Source organism: Neoarius graeffei, chromosome 8 (genome assembly GCF_027579695.1).
Source record: "Neoarius graeffei isolate fNeoGra1 chromosome 8, fNeoGra1.pri, whole genome shotgun sequence".
NCBI lineage: Eukaryota > Metazoa > Chordata > Actinopteri > Siluriformes > Ariidae > Neoarius > Neoarius graeffei.
In genome coordinates, this window is record NC_083576.1 from 75954613 (window position 1) to 75976396 (window position 21784).

General features: G+C 42.4%; 1 protein-coding gene across 1 annotated transcript in view; it reads left to right on the plus strand.

Moving 5' to 3' along the window:
- shank2b (SH3 and multiple ankyrin repeat domains 2b) overlaps positions 1 to 21784 on the plus strand; it is a 423060-nt gene that overhangs the window by 181747 nt on the left and 219529 nt on the right. The gene's annotated exons all lie outside the window — the stretch shown is intronic.

Below are 21784 nucleotides of genomic sequence, written 5' to 3' on the forward strand. Positions count from 1 at the left end.
AAACCAGCCAATATTATTATTATCCATCCATCCATTATCCATAACCGCTTATCCTGTGCAGGGTCGCGGGCAAGCTGGAGCCTATCCCAGCTGACTACGGGCGAAAGGCGGGGTACACCCTGGACAAGTCGCCAGGTCATCACAGGGCTGACACATAGACACAGACAACCATTCACACTCACATTCACACCTACGGTCAATTTAGAGTCACCAGTTAACCTAACCTGCATGTCTTTGGACTGTGGGGGAAACCGGAGCACCCGGAGGAAACCACACAGATACGGGAAGAACATTCAAACTCCACACAGAAAGGCCCCCATCGACCACTGGACTCGAACCCAGAACCTTCTTGCTGTGAGGCAACAGTGCAGCCCACTACACCACTGTGCCACCCTATTATTATTATTATTACTATTATTATTATTATTATTATACTACATACACAGTCTCTTTTCCAGTTTTACGATGTCCGTTGGTATGTTTTTCTCTTGTAAACAGAGGGGAATCTTCAGGGCCTTCTAGACCTTCAGAGAAGCCCAAACATATCAGCATTTCAAATGTTTTATTTAACTTCTTTCATTCTTTTTTTTATTTTTCATAATTTCATTGTAATTATTCTCTTCTAATTCTAATTTGGCCTCATTTTCTATCAAATTTGCTTCAGAAATGAAAGGGTTACTGTCCTGAAAACATTAAAATAGAGTTATCCAGTGAGATTGTTTGTTTGTTGTCTCTAGGCTGAGAAGAGTTTAGAGCTGCTCACTCATTGGTTAGGACTTCATTGCTGGGACAGAAGGCCATGGCAGTGTATGTTTATGTAGGAAGTGACAGATGAATTAACCAATCAGATTTTGATTTAGGGTAGCATGGTGGTGTAGTGGTTAGCACTGTCATCTCACAGCAAGAAGGTCCTGGGTTCAAGCCCAGTGGCCGAAAAGGGCCTTTCTGTGTGGAGTTTGCATGCTGTTCATGTGGGTTTCCTCTGGGTGAATGGTTGTCTGTGTCTATATGTTAGTCCTGCGATGACTTGGTGACTTGTCCAGGGTGTACCCCGCCTCTCGCCCATAGTCAGCTGGGATAGGCTCCAGCTTGCCTGAGACCCTGTTGAACAGGATAAGCGGCTACAGATAATGGATGGATGGATGGATGGATGGATGCATTTTGATTTATAGTGGGAGGGACCAAAAATACATCACCCTCGGCCTTCTCAAAGGCCAACGTGAGCTTAACTGCGAGTAGGCGCCGTCAGCGCAGCAGTGAAGTCACCTTCCAGCTGGTGTAGCATTCATCAGTAGTGTTAGTGAATGCTAATAAAATGGTCAAGCTAGTGCTATCAAGAACAAGTAGCACAGGCTAACGACTGAGAAACTAAGATTTCTGTCTCTAGACTCTTCTTCCACGCTGTACGCTCGCTATAGTATTTTTCACTCTGATTTAAATATTCATTTCCCTGTGTAATTTACTTCGTTACTTTTAAAATCAACATCGACAGCTACACACAACGGAGCGACCTGGCAGCCTGCTGCTAATCCCTTACAAAATCCTTTGCCCTGTTACTTTTTTGGTGTCTGGCTAAGTTTTAACTGAGCTCAAGTCCCAGCTCTACTAGTAACAGTTCAACACTGCTTCTAAATATGCATGAAGAATATCTAATGAATGTTTGGGAGCCTTTCAGGTGTTCACCGTGTCTTTAGTTTAAGTTTTCAGTTTATTTATTTAATGCTTCATTATAACATAGCTAATCCTAGCACTGGATTAGCCTCGTCTTTCTCTTTCTTAGCGAACAAAGAAATGCTTCTGTGCATGCGAAGCAGAAAAGTTTTGTCATCGGATATTTGCATCAGTGTGTGATGTCATGTTGCCTTGACAACCATTTAATATCGTAAACCATATTCAATGCTCATTCTCCATTGGGTGGAGTGATTTAATACACATAGGATGAGCGATGGGGCGGCACAGTGGTGTAGTGGTTAGTGCTGTCGCCTCACAGCAAGAAGGTCCTGGGTTCGAGCCCCGTGGCCGGTGAGGGCCTTTCTGTGCGGAGTTTGCATGTTCTCCCCGTGGGTTTCCTCCAGGTGCTCCGGTTTCCCCCACAGTCCAAAGACATGCAGGTTAGGTTAACTGGTGACTCTAAATTGACCGTAGGTGTGAATGTGAGTGTGAATGGTTGTCTGTGTCTATGTGTCAGCCCTGTGATGACCTGGCGACTTGTCCAGGGTGTACCCCGCCTTTCGCCCGTAGTCAGCTGGGATAGGCTCCAGCTTGCCTGCGACCCTGTAGAAGGATAAAGCGGCTAGAGATAATGAGATGAATGAGGATGAGCGATATGCTAACAATATTACAAGCTATCAAACCAAATGAATGAAACCCGCTAGAAGGGAATAGAACACATGTTTTTATTACATCGAAATAGTGTCCTGGATGTGATATATAATGTGATATATTGAATCTTATGAAGATGTTTTCATGTATCTATGACATGATGGGTTTTTTTCAATAACTTGGGTGTTCTTTTTCTGTAATACTTCTATGTAGAGAGAGAATATCCTCCAGTCGTACTATCCCTCAAGGCCATAAAATGGTGATATGGATTTGAGAATTTGCCCATTAAATGGATTAGTGGTGGAAATTGGAGTGGGAAGAACACCTGATCTGCTCAGCAGAGACCCAGAGACTCACTGAGCTTGGAACGAGTGAGACATGAAATGAAGTTATGATGTACAGAGAGTGCCAACATTTAACACATAGCTGGAAGAGGAAGCTGGTCAGAGCGAGGTAGATCGGCGCATCAGAGCCTGTGTATATGTATGTGCGGGTGAGCATGTGTGACCGTGTGACAGCAAGTGTCTGGTTCAGTGTGTGTCTGTGTGAGTGTTTATGAGAGGAAAAGCGAGGGAGGAGGAAGTGTGCGTATTTGTGCATGTGTGACAGCAAAAGCCTGGTTGACAGCATCCTTGTATGCGTGTGTATGTGCGTGTCAGCGAGTGTGCACATGCGTTTGTATAGAAGTGTGCTTGGGGGTGTGCGAATCTTGTCACTCGTCAGCAGTTCGGATGAGCGAGTGGCCTACTGTAAGTGGGCCATGCCAATTACTCACTGCCATGGCAAAAAAAAAAAAAAACCTTCTAATTAGATGTCGTTGAAAAAGGGAAAAATGAACTCCTCTGGTATTTGACCCTGTTCTCTTCACACACTTATCGGTTCACTGCTCTCTGAGCTCAAATATGGCTTCTGTCGTCTTCTCTAACCGTTGCTGTCATAATTTAGTGGTGGATGTGTCTGTCTGGGGCTCGTTTCTCCCACGTCCTTCTTTTATGCTGTTATTCATGTCAGAAACTGTGTCCCAAAATGTTTGAATCCTAATCAAGATGGCTTAAACTGTGAAATTTCAGAGGTCTTTGAAGATTATTACTTGTCACACTGTATGAGATGGATAAATAAAACCTTGGCTGAGTCCTTTAACAGACAACGGCAACATGCCTTCTATATCAGATTATATAATATGGGCAAATACTGGGAAATACACCACGCGTATTTTTTATACGAGCTCCATCCGGGACACGGAGAACCAAAACCGTGACATCAAATCAAGTTTATTTGTATAGCGCTTTTAACAATAAACATTGTCGCAAAGCAGCTTTACAGAATTTGAACGACTTAAAACATGAGCTAATTTTATCCCTAATCTATCCCCAATGAGCAAGCCTGTGGCGACGGTGGCAAGGAAAAACTCCCTCAGACGACATGAGGAAGAAACCTCGAGAGGAACCAGACTCAAAAGGGAACCCATCCTCATTTGGGCAACAACAGACAGCCTGACTATAATATTAACAGTTTTAACAGGTATAACCCTCAACTGTCCTCATGGGGCCATCCTTCACAGGAGCGGTGCGATAAAACTCCGACCAGACACAGGGCACCAGGATGGATCAAGCAGGTCCGAGGGGCAGAAGAGGCCAGCATCTCAATCCCAGGATCAACATATAACTCAGAGGGACAGATTGGGGGGGAAGAGAGAGAGAAAGAAAACACAGGTTGTTAGGTATGCCCTAAAAATGACAAGTATTAAATCTGTGTGGTAGGCTCGCAGAGACGAGAGTCTTTACATCAGGCATAATACACAACAATGGCATGTTAATATGGTAAAAAATATCATGACCTGCTCTGGCTGGATGCTTGATTGGGTGATGGGAGCACACTCCTCAGCAATGATGAGATGCAGATGGGACCCTTTGGGCTGGCCAAGACAATTCAGTTACGTTTCACCGGGTCTGGGACATGCGACAGAATGTCTGACGGCCGATTCCCTGCAGGCTACGAATCGATAATGTAGACTGTAATGAATCGATAATGTAGACTGATGTATAAATCTCTATACATCAGTTGTGATGAAATCGATGAATTGTTTTGATAAATTTGGGTACTTTTTGTTTGTGAGTGTGTCTAGATAATAAAACAAACATCACACGTTTGCTTGAAGATATGAAGTTTATCTTCTCGTGTTGAAAAACTCGTATTTTTCATATGAAATACATCACGGATCTGAGTGACATATTTAAATAATACTGGCTGGCTTTTTTTCATGGTATATCAGATATATTCCATTCAGCTAGCATCATACTGAACGAGTCGAAGACGAGTAGCTGAATGGAATATATCTGATAGACCACGAAAAAACAAAAGCCAGCCATCGTGGCATGGGTGTTGGTTTGAGCCAGATGGACTGCTGCTTTGAGTATTTCAGAAACTGCTCTTGATCTCCTGGGGTTTTCACACACAATGGTCTCTAGAGTTTACACAGAATGGTGAGGAAAACAAAAAACATCGAGTGAGCGAGCGACAGTTCTGTGGGTGGAAACAAACGTCTTGTTGATAAGAGAGGTCAGAGGAAAATGGCCAGATTTGAGGTGGTTCGAGCTGCCAGGAAGGATATAGTAACTCATAGTAACTCTTTACAACCGTGGTGAACAGAAAAGCATCTCAGCATGCAATAGCAGAAGAGCACACTGGGTTCCACTCCTGCAGCCAAGAACAGGAATCTTAGAATCAAGAACAAGTTCCTGTTAAAGTGGCCGGTGAGTGTAGAAACAATAACATTTCAGAGCAAATGCATTAACATAATCATGTGATTTTGTTTGTAGCTAGAAGTACTCTCAAAGCTGAACTTCTGACCAGAATTGAGAATTTCACAGCACTGTGGTATAATCCATCCTTCCATTATCTATAGACGCTTATCCTGTGCAGGGTCACGGGCAAGCTGGAGCCTATCCCAGGTGACTACGGGCGAAAGGCGGGGTACACCCTGGACAAGTCGCCAGGTCATCACAGGGCTGACACATAGACACAGACAACCATTCACACTCACATTCACACCTACGGTCAATTTAGAGTCACCAGTTAACCTAACCTGCATGTCTTTGGACTGTGGGGGAAACCGGAGCACCCGGAGGAGACCCACGCGGACACGGGGAGAACATGCAAACTCCGCACAGAAAGACCCTCATTGGCCACTGGGCTCGAACCCGGAACCTTCTTGCTGTGAGGCGACAGTGCTAACCACTACACCACCGTGCCACCACTATTATTGTTGTTGTTGTTATTTCTGAGCTGTGTATGTCATGCAGTTTTATTTCTTCGTTTTCATGTCCTAACCTGCCCTGTTTGTTCTCTGACCTAATTTGTCAACAATGGTTCTTGGAAAAAGTTAAATAAAAGGCTTCTGCTTACATATTCTATGGCATCTGACACCCATATGATCCAGAATCCTCCAAGCTGCTCTCAGATGAGCGTATAAAAAGTGTGACTTTTGACACATTTTGCCAGTATGCTAAGTCTGGCATCTACGTTTAAAAATAAATAAATAAATAAATAAATAACCTTATGAATATGGTTTTGGCCTCCATAGTTATGTGTGCTGCTTGATGGGGATCTGTCCCTAGTTACAGCTGCAGTTGCTATGGCCGTGACCGTATGGTGTGTGTGTGTGTGCGCGAGCTCTGTGGTGTATTAGATAATGTGCCTGCTCCTCAGAGGCTCAGAGGGAAAGTGAGGCAGCTGCAGTCAGTTCTGATGTCATTGGGTAATTGCAGGTTTGGTGGATGGCTGTGATGGCTGGAGAAAGAAGGAACAGAGGAATGTGCTTCTTCTCTACACTGTATCAGGCACACGTAGTCAGGATGTAGTCAGGATTAGGTAACCCATGAGCTTGTATGTGGCTAGAGCTAGAACAATGTGATGCAAACTTGTATCACTTTACATATTTTACAGTATCTACTTACAAAAGTATGTTTTTAAAACACATGAAATACTAAATGTGATATACCTACAACACGGCAGCATTTTTTTCACCCCATGCTTATTACTAATGGGCATTCCTCCTGGCTCTAGTTTACTCGGTTGCCATGGTTTCTCTGCGAGTGCCTGGTGCCAAGTTTGATAGCCGTCTTCATCTCATCTCATTATCTCTAGCCGCTTTATCCTGTTCTACAGGGTCGCAGGCAAGCTGGAGCCTATCCCAGCTGACTACGGGCGAAAGGCGGGGTACACCCTGGACAAGTCGCCAGGTCATCACAGGGCTGACACATAGACACAGACAACCATTCACACTCACATTCACACTTACGGTCAATTTAGAGTCACCAGTTAACCTAACCTGCATGTCTTTGGACTGTGGGGGAAACCGGAACACCCGGAGGAAACCCACGCGGACACGGGGAGAACATGCAAACTCCACACAGAAAGGCCCTCGCCGGCCACGGGGCTCGAACCCAGAACCTTCTTGCTGTGAGGCGACAGCGCTAACCACTACACCACCGTGCCGCCCCTAGCCGTCTTCATATTCGGATTTTTTTTCTTAACATGTCACATTTATTTAGCATCACCGAACGAGCTAATTTTCACATAAAAATTAAATGTCCGTTCAGCTTCATTTTTTCAAATTAGATATGAACAATTTTATTCGCAAAACATTCACAGGAACATTTACGTAAGAAATGTGGTGTTCGTGAACGTCCGATTAATTTAGAAAAAGGTTAATTTCCTGTTCATATCCTGTAAATTTACACGTAAATAGACTTGATGGAAATTTTAAATCGTATACTTGCCGATGAAATACCGCAATTTTAACTCTAGACTGCACTCAGTTTAATTTGCCTATTTATTTCAATTGCACAAATAAATTTTCCTGATGCATTTTGTGAAACTCATGTTAATGTTTCAAATTAATGACTTGAAAGAAAGAAATCCAGGAATAAATACAGAAAACTAGCCAGTCAATTAGGACAAAAGAAACGGCACCTTAGAAAAGGATGAAAAATGGTAACTGACGTTGCAATGGAAGATTTATCGCATGCCACATTTGGGAGGTTCTCTTTCACCGTTTCGATTTTGTTGGCTTCAGTTCTCTGTGTTTAGATTAGATTAGATTAGATTAGATTAGATTAGATTAGATTAGATTAGATTAGATTAGATAAAACTTTATTGATCCCTTTGGGAAGGTTCCCTCAGGGAAATTAAGATTCCAGCAGCATCATTACAGATAAACAGAGAAAAGAAATAGAGGAAAACTTCTAGATAAATTAAAATAAATTAAGTATTTACATATACAAATATAAAAAGAATAAGATATGGGGAAGAGAGGAAGGGGGGGAAGAGGAAAAATAAAAAAGGGAGGGGGGCAGGAGAGATATTGCACATTATATTGCACATTGTCCGGTATTGCTTATTGTTAGGCTAGGCTACTGCTCCTTCCCGTCCTCTGGTGCCAATAAATGTAGAAGAAGCCTTTATTTTCATATTCATTGGCAAACTGTTACTATTAGAGCTGGGACTTCAGCTCAACCAAAACTTATCCAGACACAAAAAAAGCAACAGGACAAAGGATTTTGCAAGGGATTAGCAGCAGGCTGCCAGGTCGCTCCGTTGTGTGTAGTTGTCGATGTTGATTTCAAAAGTAACGAAGTAAATTACACAGGGAAACAAATAAGTCTTAGTGAAAAATCCTGTGGTGAGCGTGCAGTGTGGAAGAAGAGTCTGGAGGCAGAAATCTTAGTTTCTCGGTTGTTAGCCTGTGCTACTTACTCTCAGTAGCACTGGCTTGGCCGCTTTATAGCATTCGCTAACACTACTAATGAACGCTATACCAGCTGGAAGGTGACTTCACTGCTGCACTGATGGCGCCGACTTGTGGTTAAGATCACATTGGCCTTCGAGAAGGCCGAGGGTAATAAATGTTTGGTCCCTCCCACTATAAGTCAAAATCTGATTGGTTAATTCATCTGTCACTTCCTACATAAACATAAATTTTCATGGCCTTCTGTCCCGGCAATGAAGTCCTATGGTAACCAATGAGTGAGTCAGCTCTAAACTCTTCTCAGCCTTGAGACAACAAATAAAACAATCTCACTGGATAACTCTATTTTAATGTTTTCAAAACAATAACCCTTTCATTTCTGAAGCAAATTTGATAGAAAATGAGGCCAAATTAGAAGATAACTATCATGAAATTATGAAAGAATGAAAGAAATTAAAGATACCATATGAAACATTGCTATGTTTGGGCCTTCTCTGAAGACCTAGAAGGCCCTGACGGTTCCCCTCTGGTCACATGTACTGTACACTCAAGCACAGCAAAATTCCTCCCTTGGATTTAACCCATCTGAAGCAGTGAACACACACACATTCCCAGAGCAATGGGCAGCTACATAGGGAGAATTTGAGTGTTAGGTGCCATGATACAGAGGGAGGGGAAAGTCCAATTCCTGCCAGTCCCAGGAATCGAACCAGAGACCCTTTGGGCCCATGGCTGCTCCCATATGAATTAGTTGTGCTGTGAATATGCTTTATACTTTATGGATAATTGAACATAGTACTGTTTATCCATTATGACTTCAAGCAAATATTTGACAGGAATCCGAAAAAGATGAATAATGGACAGCTGATTTTGCATCCTTCGTGATTTCTGGGTGATAAAATAATAATTTTTGAAAAGTGGCTGTGTTTTACATCATACAAAGCCATGGCCTAATGGTTAGAGAAGCGGCTTTGGGACTAAAAGATTGCTGGTTTAATTCCCCGGACCAGCAGGAATGGCTGAAATGCCCTTGAGCAAGGCACCTAACCCCCAACTGCTTCCCAGGCTGCTTTGGGTACACTGTGCTGGATAAGAGTGCCTGTTAAATGTCATTAATGTAATGTACCAAATGTTCACTTTCATTTTGCTTCCTTGTTCATGTGCTTATAAGTTTATACATTCTATTAAGGAGTCGTAAAGTCTTGCCAGTTCTCCTGTCATGAGTATATTCTGTACTTTATTTTATCTTGAAATCACCTTTGAATCGTCAGACATCATGATATCATTGCCTGCCTTATTGTTGTTCGATTATCCTTACACACAGATAACTCTCTCTCTCTCTCTCTCTCTCTCTCTCTCTGAGTCTCCATTGTTACAATTTTATGATGGCTTTCAATTTAAAAACTCATTAAAAACATGACCTCAATCTTCTCAGCAGCTGTTATCTTCAGTCTCAAGCTTAAAATGTGCATACTCATTGACATGCTGGAGTCAGTTCATATGGTGGTGAGTCATAGGTGCTAAAGAAGGCAACTGGACTTGCTTGAAATTCTTGAAGACGTTTCACCTCTCATCCGAAAGGCTTCTTCAGTTCTGTCTGACTAGTGGGGAGTTCCAGGTATTTATCCTCTAGTGGACCAAAAGCAACCCTAAGGAGAGTCGTTGAGGTCACATGGGTCCTTGACCTTCTCAGGCCCTGTCCACACGGCAACAGATTCAGGTGAATCCGATACAATTGTTTATCGTTTCGGCCTGGCGTCCACACGGCACCGGCGTTTTGGGTGCCCCAAAACGCAACCTTTTGAGAACGGGTTCTAGAGTGGAAAGATCTGGCAACGTTGCCGTTGTGAAGTCGTCTGGATGAGTAGAACGGATTTGTTTACGATGACGTCACAACCACATGACTGTGAGTGCTTCACGCCGGGTAGAAGTGTAACGAACTCGATGCGAGTTGTCAACAAATCCTAATGAAACGCGCTTACAAAATATTTTCACTGTGAATATTTATTGTGTAATGGTGCAAAGTGAGAGAGAGAGAGAGAATAGCCCTTAGGGCAGAGTCAATCCCGCCAGCAAAAATAGGGAAAAAAAGGAGCGATCTCACCTCTTCAGATGTTGGTTTAAGTCCTACAACACGTTCCTCAAAAAGGGCGTAGAAGAACAAATTAATCCATCAACGTGTAGCATTCAATTTGTTCCGGACCATTAAAGACGCCGCCTTCCGCATAGAATCATACGTCATCCTCGCCACCATATTGGATGGGTCAAAGCGGAGAATAAAGATGCCTCATTCATGTGCTGCGTTTAACTGTACCAACAGGTTTACCGTCCAAACGAGATCACATGGGATTACCTTTCACAGGTGAGACTGGAAAAATACTTTTCATTGTATTTGGTCATTATAATGTAATTTTATGAACAGATTTTTCTGACTTTGTGGCTAATATGAAGTCTCGCGCATAATAGTTTATGCGCATGCGTCCTTACTACTTCTATTGTTCTGGTGTCTCCGAAGGGACCGTCTTACAGCGCCCCTAGAGGTGTGGCATGTGTATTACATCGTTTTCAGCAAGCGTTGCGTTGCCATATGGACCTGATATTTTACTGATCCGTTGCCCATGTGGACGCGATATTTTTTTAAATAACATCTCGTTGCCGTTGTCGTGTGGATGTAGCCTCAGTCATCCTGTAGGTGTTAGGATCACTGGAGGCTGGGTGTGAACGGTGTTAGCAGCCTAGAGGGTCTTTAGGGCGATCTGTGGGTCGTTGGCTCTCTCTGCCATCATGTGAGTCATTGAAGTCAGCTGAGTCTTGGTGTGGATGTGTATTCAGTTTTCTGGGAAGTGTGCCAAGGACTGCATTGTAGGTGGCTGATAAGTGGTGTCTCAGACCACCTTGTCTGTTCAGTGATGGTCGTTCCAGGTTGACGAAGATGGCTTCTTTTACTCCTCTTTCAAACCACTGGTCTTCTCTGGCTAGAATGCGTACCCTGCAGTCCTGAAACGAATGTCCTTGTTATTGAGGAGTAAAAGAAGCCATCTTCGTCAACCTGGAACGACCAACACTGAACAGACAAGGTGGTCTGAGACACCACTTATCAGCCACCTACAATGCAGTCCTTGGCACACTTCCCAGAAAACTGAATACACATCCACACCAAGACTCAGCTGACTTCAAAGACTCACATGATGGCAGAGAGAGCCAACGACCCACAGATCACCCTAATGACCCTCTAGGCTGCTAACACCGTTCACCCCTGGCCTCCAGTGACCATAACACCTACAGGATGACTGAGGCTACATCCACACGACAACGGCAACGAGATGTTATTTAAAAAAATATCGCGTCCAAATGGGCAATGATCAGTAAAATATCAGGTCCATATGGCAACGCAACGCTTGCTGAAAACGATGCAATACACATGCCACACCTCTAGGGGCACTGTAAGACGGCCCCTTCGGAGACACCAGAACAATAGAAGAAGTAAGGACGCATGCGCATAAACTATTATGCGCGAGACTTCATATTAGCCACAAAGTCAGAAAAATCTGTTCGTAAAATTACATTATAATGACCAAATACAATGAAAAGTATTTTTCCAGTCTCACCTGTGAAAGGTAATCCCATATGATCTTGTTTGGACGGCAAACCTGTTGGTACAGTTAAACGCAGCACATGAATCTTTATTCTCTGCTTTGACCTATCCAATATGGCGGCGAGGATGACGTATGATTCTACGCGGAAGGCGGCGTCTTTAATGGTCCGGAATAAATTGAATGCTACACGTTGATGGATTAATTTGTTGTTTCTCACCTGTGAAAGGTAATCCCATGTGATCTCGTTTGGACGGTAACCTGTTGGCACAGTTAAAACGCAGCACATGAATCTTTATTCTACGCTTTGATCTATCCAATATGGCGGCGAGGATGACGTATGATTCTACGCGGAAGGCGGCGTCTTTAATGGTCCGGAATAAATTGAATGCTACACGTTGATGGATTAATTTGCTCTTCTACGCCCTTTTTGAGGAATGTAGTGTAGGACTAAAACCAACATCTGAAGAGGTGAGATCGCTCCTTTTTTTCCCTATTTTTGCTGGCGGGATTGACTCTGCCCTCAGGGCAGAGTCTCTCTCTCTCTCTCTCTCTCTCTCTCTCTCTCTCTCTCTCTCTCACTTTGCACCATTACACAATAAATATTCACAGTGAAAATATTTTGTAAGCGTGTTTCATGAACCAAGTTATAGGATTTGTTGACAACTCGCATCGAGTTCGTTACACTTCTACCCGGCGTGAAGCACTCACAGTCATGTGGTTGTGACGTCATCGTAAACAAATCCGTTCTACTCATCCAGACAACTTCACAACGGCAACGTTGCCAGATCTTTCCACTCTGGAACCCGTTCTCAAAAAGATTGCGTTTTGGGCACCCAAAACGCCGGTGCCGTGTGGACGCCAGGCCTAAACGATAAGCAATTGTATCGGAGTCACCTGAATCCGTTGCCGTGTGGACAGGGCCTGAGAGGGTCAACAACCCATGTGACCTCAACAACTCTCCTTAGGGTTGCTTTTGGTCCACTAGAGGATAAATACCTGGAACTCCCCACTAGTCAGACAGAACTGAAGAAGCCTTTCGGGTGAGAGGTGAAACGTCTTCAAGAATTTCAAGCAAGTCCAGTTGCCTTCTTTAGCACTTATGGTTTACATTGACCTGGATGACTAAGAACCTTCACAGACATGGTTGTGCATCATTATGGTCTTTAATAGCTTAAACTTGTCAATGGACATTACTCAATAAGGAAAACAGCTTTTATAATACAATTCCTTCATTCCTTTTATCTTCAGTAAGCAATTTATCCTCGCCAGGACCACAGTGGGTCTGGAGCCTATATCAGGAACAATGGGCTCCTGGTTGAGATTTCAGGCTCATCAGAGGGTTTTGAATGTTGAGAAAATATTGATGTTTCACAGCGCTGGAGATTGGTGTAAAATGACATCAAAGGATTACTTTGTCAGAGATGTATGTCATGTAGTATGATATGCGTATGACCACTTCAGTGATCTGGAAACTTCTACACCACAGAATAAACACACAGACTATTCAGAAAGATCACGTTACATGTACTTGCATGTAAATATTTTCTGAATGGCTTCATTTTTTTTATTGCTGAGCTCACACTGTCTTTGGAATATCATTTTCTTTTGCAGTGGGACACTATAAATAGCCCCGTGGGTGAGACTATTCATATGCCACCAGAACAGATATATAATACTAAGTGGCCCTGTTACTGTACTATATCACCTGTTTTGCATAATTAGCTCAGCCCACATTGACTTTTCTCATCCCAAAATAAGAGCCATGCTGTTACGCAACGTATCCTCGGATGAGAATTCATCTCAGTGCTGCTGTGACAGCTGTGTTAAGAGCATTGGCAGCTTGACTGTTTCCAGCAATATTAAAGTCCCAACTGACTTTGTGGAAATAAGACGCTCCATCACTCAGTAGTGCTGTAGTGCTACCTGCACTGAAGATGGAAAACATGCACTGTGCCAAAACTACAGGAATCCAGAGATATAGCTTGAAATTCTTGCAAGAATCTGGATCATGTCTGGAGAATTTTTTGACCATGCCATGATCAGAGAGTACCCAACATGGATTTCATCATATACAGATATGGGTTAGAGGTTGAAATATCTGAGCAAAACCATCTCTGGATTCTGGGGGATTTTGCGCAGTGATGGCTGATGTTTTGCCACAGATATCTACAGGTTTCACAAATTATTTTAAGACTACATTTCAGAACATAGTGTTGAAATGAGAAGGGTGATTCTATATTTGGGGTGCCATCTGTGTCCAACATTTAGAAAAATATATGTCTTTTAATAATAAAAAAAAAAGGTTAGACATGTTAAACAAGTAAATTGTCCTTCACAACATTCTGTTGTCAGATAAAAGACAATGGATACAGATGCAGATCAGTGTTTGTTTGTTTTTTATTAAAAGAGTAGAAGGCAAAAACAAAACATGAATCGATACTCGTAGTCAAAAACAGGCAAAGGTCAGGTGATGAGCAAAGATCAATATAAGATGGAATCCAAAAAAAAAAACCAAAATCCGTAATAGCAACACAAAAAATAGCCTCAATGAGGCTGTAGCTCATACCGGCCACTGTTGTTGTGTGCGAGTTTGAAATCCGATCAATCCTGTGGGCAGGGGCGCAGATAGGATTTTTGAACTGGGGGGGACTGAGCTGTCAGCAAATGATTCCATTTTGTGTAAATGCATATTATATATATATATATATATATATATATATATATATATATATATATATATATATATATGAGTGATTCCACGCTTATGGGTACTGAAATGGGGACATGAACTTATTCACCTAAAACCATTTCTTTTTTTACCATCAGGTCACAAAACATGTAATCTTTAATGAATGATATGTTAAAAGATAACTTTAATTTTCTGAGATGTAATAAAAACATATTTATATGCCAAAGTCAAGCCTATGAGTTCCAAAATGATGTCTGTTACATTACTTCTATTACGATTGTCCATCTCGCGTCTGTTACAAATTAATTACAATCTAGCTATATACCATGTTAATCTTATTGAAAGAATGTGTATGTTTATTCTACTACACATGTTTATTAATTATATTTGCTAAAACATCACCTTCCTATGTTTCAAAAAGTAATTCTACATTGTTAAAATTGAGAATATATATGTCCACAACACTTCTGTTACGTTCTGACTTTGGCATATATATATGTTTTTATTACATCTCAGAAAATTAAAGTTATCTTTTAACATATCATTCATTAAAGATTACATGTTTTGTGACCTGATGGTAAAAAAAAGAAATGGTTTTAGGTGAATTTTTAAAAATAAGTTCATGTCCCCATTTCAGTACCCATAAGCGTGGAATCACTCATATATATATATATATATATATATATATATATATATATATATATATATATATATATATATGTGTATATGTGTGTGTGTGTCTGTACTGAAGCTTCAATATACATTCGGATTGTGAGTTTTCTAACTGAATGAACATTGGTAGACAAAGGCCTACCTGGTCAACATTGCTTGGTTTTTGAAAAAACGCTGTAATTGTTTTTTGTTTTTTTCATTGTTGACCCCACCAGGGATTGCCTGCAGGCCAGGAGGGCAATGTTAACATCTTGAATCTCATAATTTCAGTTAACAGTTGCTGCTTACTAAAATAACATTATACATAAAAATGACAACATTAAAAGATATTCACCTACAGCCTAGAATGCTGCTAGTTTACATTTAGCCTACTTCAGGTAAGTCCAAATTCCTTCTTATTATTATCAGACTAGCTACTCAACATTATAAAACAAGTATTTGTCACATCTGGGAAAGGCAACAGGCATAGGATATTTACATCTTTTGGTTCTTGAAACAAACGCTGTGATGATTTTTTTCCCCCTCTTCTCTGGCTTAATGTGGCAGAAAGATCACCAGCTCGGTCATTAGACAGTTGTTTATGATCACTATGGTTACCGCGACAGGCAAAGTCCCCAGCTCCCCTTAGGACCCCGGGGTCGAGATGGTGCGTTACATTTACATTGGAAGTTGAAACTTGGAGCTCCGAGCAACATAACCTCAGAACTGAGCGCTTCCCAGTTTAAAAACTGGGACATCATGGAACATGGAATTCGAAAAAAATGGCCAGTTAATGAAATGAAACGAAAACCCCAATATTTATGCTGGGAGATGCTGGATTTCAATGCTTTTCTGACTTCAAACTTCCAACTTACGAGTACAACTGAACGCACCATTAGTCGCAGCAGAAACACCGCTGCTATCAAATGGATGAGCTGTGCAGTGTTATTAACCGAGAATTACGTGGAAAATGAACACCTTGCTTTCCCAACTCTGCAAGGATCTGCTCCAGCCTACACCGATTCAAGAAGGGGAAAATGTGGATTGATCACTGACAAGGCTGCTGCTGCCATTTCAACTTTGTGCTGCAGTGTAAGTTAGTCTAACTAACGGAACATTAATCCTCACTTTTTCTACCTGTGTGTGGCGCCTTACGTAGGGACGGTGGGTGGGGGGGGACAGATGGGGGTCACTATAAATCTGGGGGGGACATGTCCCCCCCGTCCCCCGTGCTATCTGCGCCCTTGCCTGTGGGAGGAGTAGTGATTTTTGTGAAATTGTATATGACCCCTCTGTCGCCTCATCCATGGTAGCTGACACCACCTGGTGAACAATTCTTGTTGGAATGTCTTTAGAGTCTTTTGGGTGAGTTTCAGTGAAAACATCCCAGCAGTTTACAAACAGTAGTGTTTGGTGTGACAAGTCACCTAAAATTTTCAAACGCCCATAAAATGTTAAATATAACAGCTGACACCACCGTCTTGACAACTTTTATCCATACCAACCTGGGGAACATTCCATATTAGTTTGATCAAAGAGTCTTTTGGGTGAGTTTCAGTGAAAACATCCCAGCAGTTTACAAACAGTAGTGTTTAATGTGACGAGTCACCCAAAAATTTCAGACACCCATAAAATCATAAAAATTATTTTGCTAAAAATGTTGTGGCTGTCCTTGATTGTTTTGATTTCACCCAACATGTAGATTTTCCCACCCACTCAAAGGGTCATATCTTAGATCTTGTTTGTACCTCTGGCATCACACCATCAAATTTATATTCCAGAGATTTCTGTGTTTCTGATCACATGGCTATTTTTTTTAATATTGCTGTCCCTGAGCCTCTCCATTGCAGGCGTGCATTTCGCACCATCACATACAGGAACACAAAAAACATAGTTACAGCTGATTTATTTGGCACACTACACCCTATTCTGACCACTAAATCATTAAACTCATCCCCTGAGGAGTTAGTCATGCTCTACAACTCTCACCTTGCTGACTCTCTCAATCACCTTGCCCCCCTGAAGATGCGTACTGTCTCTTTCTCTCACTCTGCTCCGTGGTTTACACCTGAGCTTCGTAAAATGAAGGCTGCTGGTCGGCAGCTGGAGAGACTTAGTCGTAAAACTGGCCTGACAGTTCATGCACTGGCATACAGTGACCATGTCTCTGCCTACAAAGAGTCTCTAATTGATGCCAAGACCAGCTATTACACCACCATCATTACCAGAGGCCAAGGAAACCCTAGAGCGCTTTTTTCTACTGTAAACAAACTTCTTTTGCCTGCTAAAAACTTTCCTCTAACTCCTTCCACTGATCTTTGTTGTAAATTTCTTGAATTTTTCAAAAATAAAATTAACTCTATATACAAGCAGATCAAATCCACTTCCATCACTTCCTCTAATGTCCCCTTTTCCTGTCCACCACCAGCTGGATCTTTCTCTGCTTTCTCATTAGTCGATGAGCAGTATGTCTTCGGCTTAGTATCTAAATCCAGGCCTACCACCTGTCTCCTCGACCCTATGCCCACCTCTTTGGTCAAGATTTGCCTGCCAGTTCTCTGTCCCCTGCTGGTTAAGATAATAAACTCGTCCCTTTCAACTGGATTAGTCCATCAGGCTCTCAAAACAGCAGCTATCACTCCTGTCTTCAAAAAAACCTGGAGCAGCTATTGATGATTTTAAAAATTATCGCCCCATTTCCAATCTTCCCTTCATTGCAAAAGTCCTAGAGCGTATTGTTGCCAATCAGCTCCAAGAGCATTTAACCCAATATAATCTTTGGGAGAAGTTTCAGTCTGGGTTTAGGGCCATGCACAGCACCGAGACTGCCCTGGTCAAGGTTGTCAATGATTTGCTGTTAGCTGCTGACACTGGCTATGTCAGTATACTTGTTCTCCTCGACCTTACAGCAGCTTTTGACACTGTATGTCACAATCTTTTATTGAGCTGCTTAGAAACTCTGCTTGGCATCACTGGTTCTTCTTTAGCCTGGTTCAAATCTTATCTTACCATGAGAGAACAGTTTGTGTCAATTGGAGACTTTAGATCCCCTAAATCACCCCTCCTTCATGGTGTCCCTCAGGGCTCTGTCCTGGGACCCTTATTATTTGTAATATACATCCTTCCTCTTGGCCACAGAATACAGCATTATAGGCTTAACTTTGACTGTTATGCAGATGACACCCAAATTTACATTCAAACCAAACCCTCTTACCCACTCCCTCCGTCCAATCTTGTCAACTGTCTAAATGCAGTTAACAACTGGATGGTGCAGAACTTTCTTAAATTAAATCAAGACAAAACAGAAGCCATCCTCATTTCCACCCCTTCCATCTTGAAAAAACTGGAGCACTCACAGCTATCTATTCCTGGTTACACCTTCACTACTGTTGAAGTAAGAAATCTGGGTGTTATTCTGGACTCTACTCTCTCTTTTGACTCACACATTAAAAAGTATTACTAAAACAGCTTTTTTTCACCTGAAAAGTCTCTCCAAACTCCATCCCTCTTTAACTTCATCTGCAGCTGAAACGCTTATACATGCTTTTGTCACCTCAAGACTGGACTACTGCAATGCCCTGCTCGATAGTATCCCAGCCAAGCGACTAAATAGGCTGCAATATGTCCAAAACTCAGCTGCTAGGGTACTCACTCACACCAGGCCCTGGGATCATATCACTCCTGTTCTATACAACCTGCACTGGCTCCCAGTTAAATACCGCATCCAGTACAAAATTATCTTACTTGTCTACAAATCCCTACATAACCTGGCCCCTCCCTATTTATCAAATCTCCTAACTCCATATCAGTTACCTCTAAATCTTCGCTCCACAGATGTCCACCTGTTAGCAGTCCCTTACTCTCGGCTCTGCTCTATGGGTGACAGGGCTTTCAGTGTAAATGGCCCTAAGCTGTGGAATTCCCTGCCACTAGCGTTGCGCCAGTGTTCTTATTATTTTTATTATTGTTGTTATTCTATTGTTTTGCTTTATACTGTTTGTTTTTTACTGTTCAGTGTCCTTGGGTACCTTGAAAGGCGCTTATAAATAAAATGTATTATTTTTATTATTAAATATGACAGGTGGCGCCATCATCTTGACAACTTTTATACACACCCACCTGGGGAACATTGTATGTGAGTTTTATAGAAATGCAATCAATCCTGTAGGAGGAGTAGCAATTTTTGTAAATTGTGGACGGATGGACGGACTACGGACAGATGACGCATGATCACATAAAAGCAAGGCTTGGTGAGGCCAGTAAGAGTATACTGATACCCCTTTTCTACCAACAGGGAATGGGTTCTGTTCTGGTTCATGCACCAAATTTTGAACCGTTCAGTGGTGGGTTTCCCAAAAGCCTCTTAACACTAAGAGCATATTAACTAGGAGCAGAGGTGGGTAGAGTAGCCAAAAATTGTACTCAAGTAAGAGTATTGTTACTTTAGAATAATATTACTCAAGTAAAAGTAAAAAGTAGTTGTCCAATTAATTACTTGAGTAAGAGTAAAAAGTACTAAGTGAAAAAACTACTCAAGTACTGAGTAACTGCTGAGTAACTTTTCTTTATTGATCAGGATGTCATAACAGGCAGAGATTTCATATATATATTTCACACATGGGCGGCATGGTGGTGTAGTGGTTAGCGCTGTCGCCTCACAGCAAGAAGGTCTGGGTTCGAGCCCTGTGGCCGCCGAGGGCCTTTCTGTGCGGAGTTTGCATGTTCTCCCCGTGTCCGCGTGGGTTTCCTCCGGGTGCTCCGGTTTCCCCCACAGTCCAAAGACATGCAGGTTAGGTTAACTGGTGACTCTAAATTGACCGTAGGTGTGAATGTGAGTGTGAATGGTTGTCTGTGTCTATGTGTCAGCCCTGTGATGACCTGGTGACTTGTCCAGGGTGTACCCCGCCTTTCGCCCGTAGTCAGCTGGGATAGGCTCCAGCTTGCCTGCGACCCTGTAGAACAGGATAAAGCGGCTAGAGATGATGAGATGAGATGAGATTTCATACAAACTGTGTGTGTGTAGTTCTGTGTATTAACAATAACAACAAGAAGCTCAAGGCAGTCTGCACATAAACCATAACACTGTGTGCGTGTGTACATTCACTCCGTGAAGTGACTGTTCAGCTTTAACAGCAGCTGAACATCACAGGTAATATCTCCTCGTACGAAAAAGACTGGAAATAATCCTGTAAGATGCAATCAACGATGTTAATCCTTTCATCTCCCAAAAAGTTATTTACTGGATCCATCTCGCAGAGGAGTTAGCAAGTGGAAGTAACAAGCAAAAAGGTTGCTAACTAGCTGCCAGTGCCCAGCTTGGCTGGGTGGTGGTGGGGATTGCTAGCAAGCGGTCAAGCTAACAAGCTAACGCCCTTCCTTTTGTGAACAAGCACTTGTAGACAAATAATAAAACAAATCTCACAGAAAAAAACACCTAAAGTCTTCACAAATCCCTCTAATCCACAACAAATACAGTAGCTTGAAAAATGGAGATTTCACAAATGATATGTTACGCGTTTTGTCAGTCTTCCATTCCCAGTTTTTGACCAGAGCCGTGTACAACTGTAACGCTATTGAGGAGCTGACATTAGGCGAGCAACCTTATTTTCATGATCATTTTTTGGTTTCACATCAATAAAAAGTGATTGTTAGGAAGATTTTTTGTAGTTTTATTTCTTGGTTCTCTGGTGTGTGTGTTATCTTGCCGTCTGAGGCCGCAGTGCGTCAATACATTTCCCCAAAACAATGTATTTTACAGTTATTTATGATGTTACAACAGGGCTAACGTCTGACGACGAAAAGCACACAGCCTACTGACCGCAATGTGTTTCCTCAAATTCGGTGTTGAGTTTTTATAAGCTGAAACGTCCACTGGTTTGGGGAGACACATGTGACACCGCATAACATAACTATTATTTTTTGTTGCTTGGAGAGTGAACATGGTTTGTATGTGTGGCCAGGGGTGTGCCTCTTCGGCTTGATGAGAAACGCTGGCCGCTGTCTCTGCCATTTTTCTTCTGCTTCCGTGCTCTTTTCCACCTGGACTGCTCTTGCCGCGGGAATTTTGTGTGCGGGCGCGCGCGGCGGCTTGGCTCTGTTTGATTGGCGAAACGGAGTTAAACCATAGCTCCTCCCACTATGGCTGTGGCTGCTCCATTTGATCGGTGAGATGCGGTCATGTGACAGAGCCTCTGCTGGAAGTCTCGACAAAACATAAACAAACAGACCACGCATCGCACGGATCAATAAAAATAAAGTAGCGAGTAATGAGCAGAATATAGCCCAATGTAACGGAGTAAAAGTACCGCTTCTTCTTCACAAATATACTCAAGTAAAAGTAAAAAGTATGCTGCATTAAAACTACTCTTACAAGTACAATTCATCCAAAAAGTTACTCAAGTAAATGTAACATAGGCGGCACGGTGGTGTAGTGGTTAGCGCTGTCGCCTCACAGCAAGAAGGTCCTGGGTTCGAGCCCTGGGGCCGGCGAGGGCCTTTCTGTGTGGAGTTTGCATGTTCTCCCTGTGGGTTTCCTCCGGGTGCTCCAGTTTCCCCCACAGTCCAAAGACATGCAGGTTAGGTTAACTGGTGACTCTAAATTGACCGTAGGTGTGAATGTGAGTGTGAATGGTTGCCTGTGTGTCAGCCCTGTGATGACCTGGTGACTTGTCCAGGGTGTACCCCGCCTTTCGCCCGTAGTCAGCTGGGATAGGCTCCAGCTTGCCTGCGACCCTGTAGAAGGATAAAGCGGCTAGAGATAATGAGATGAGATGAGAT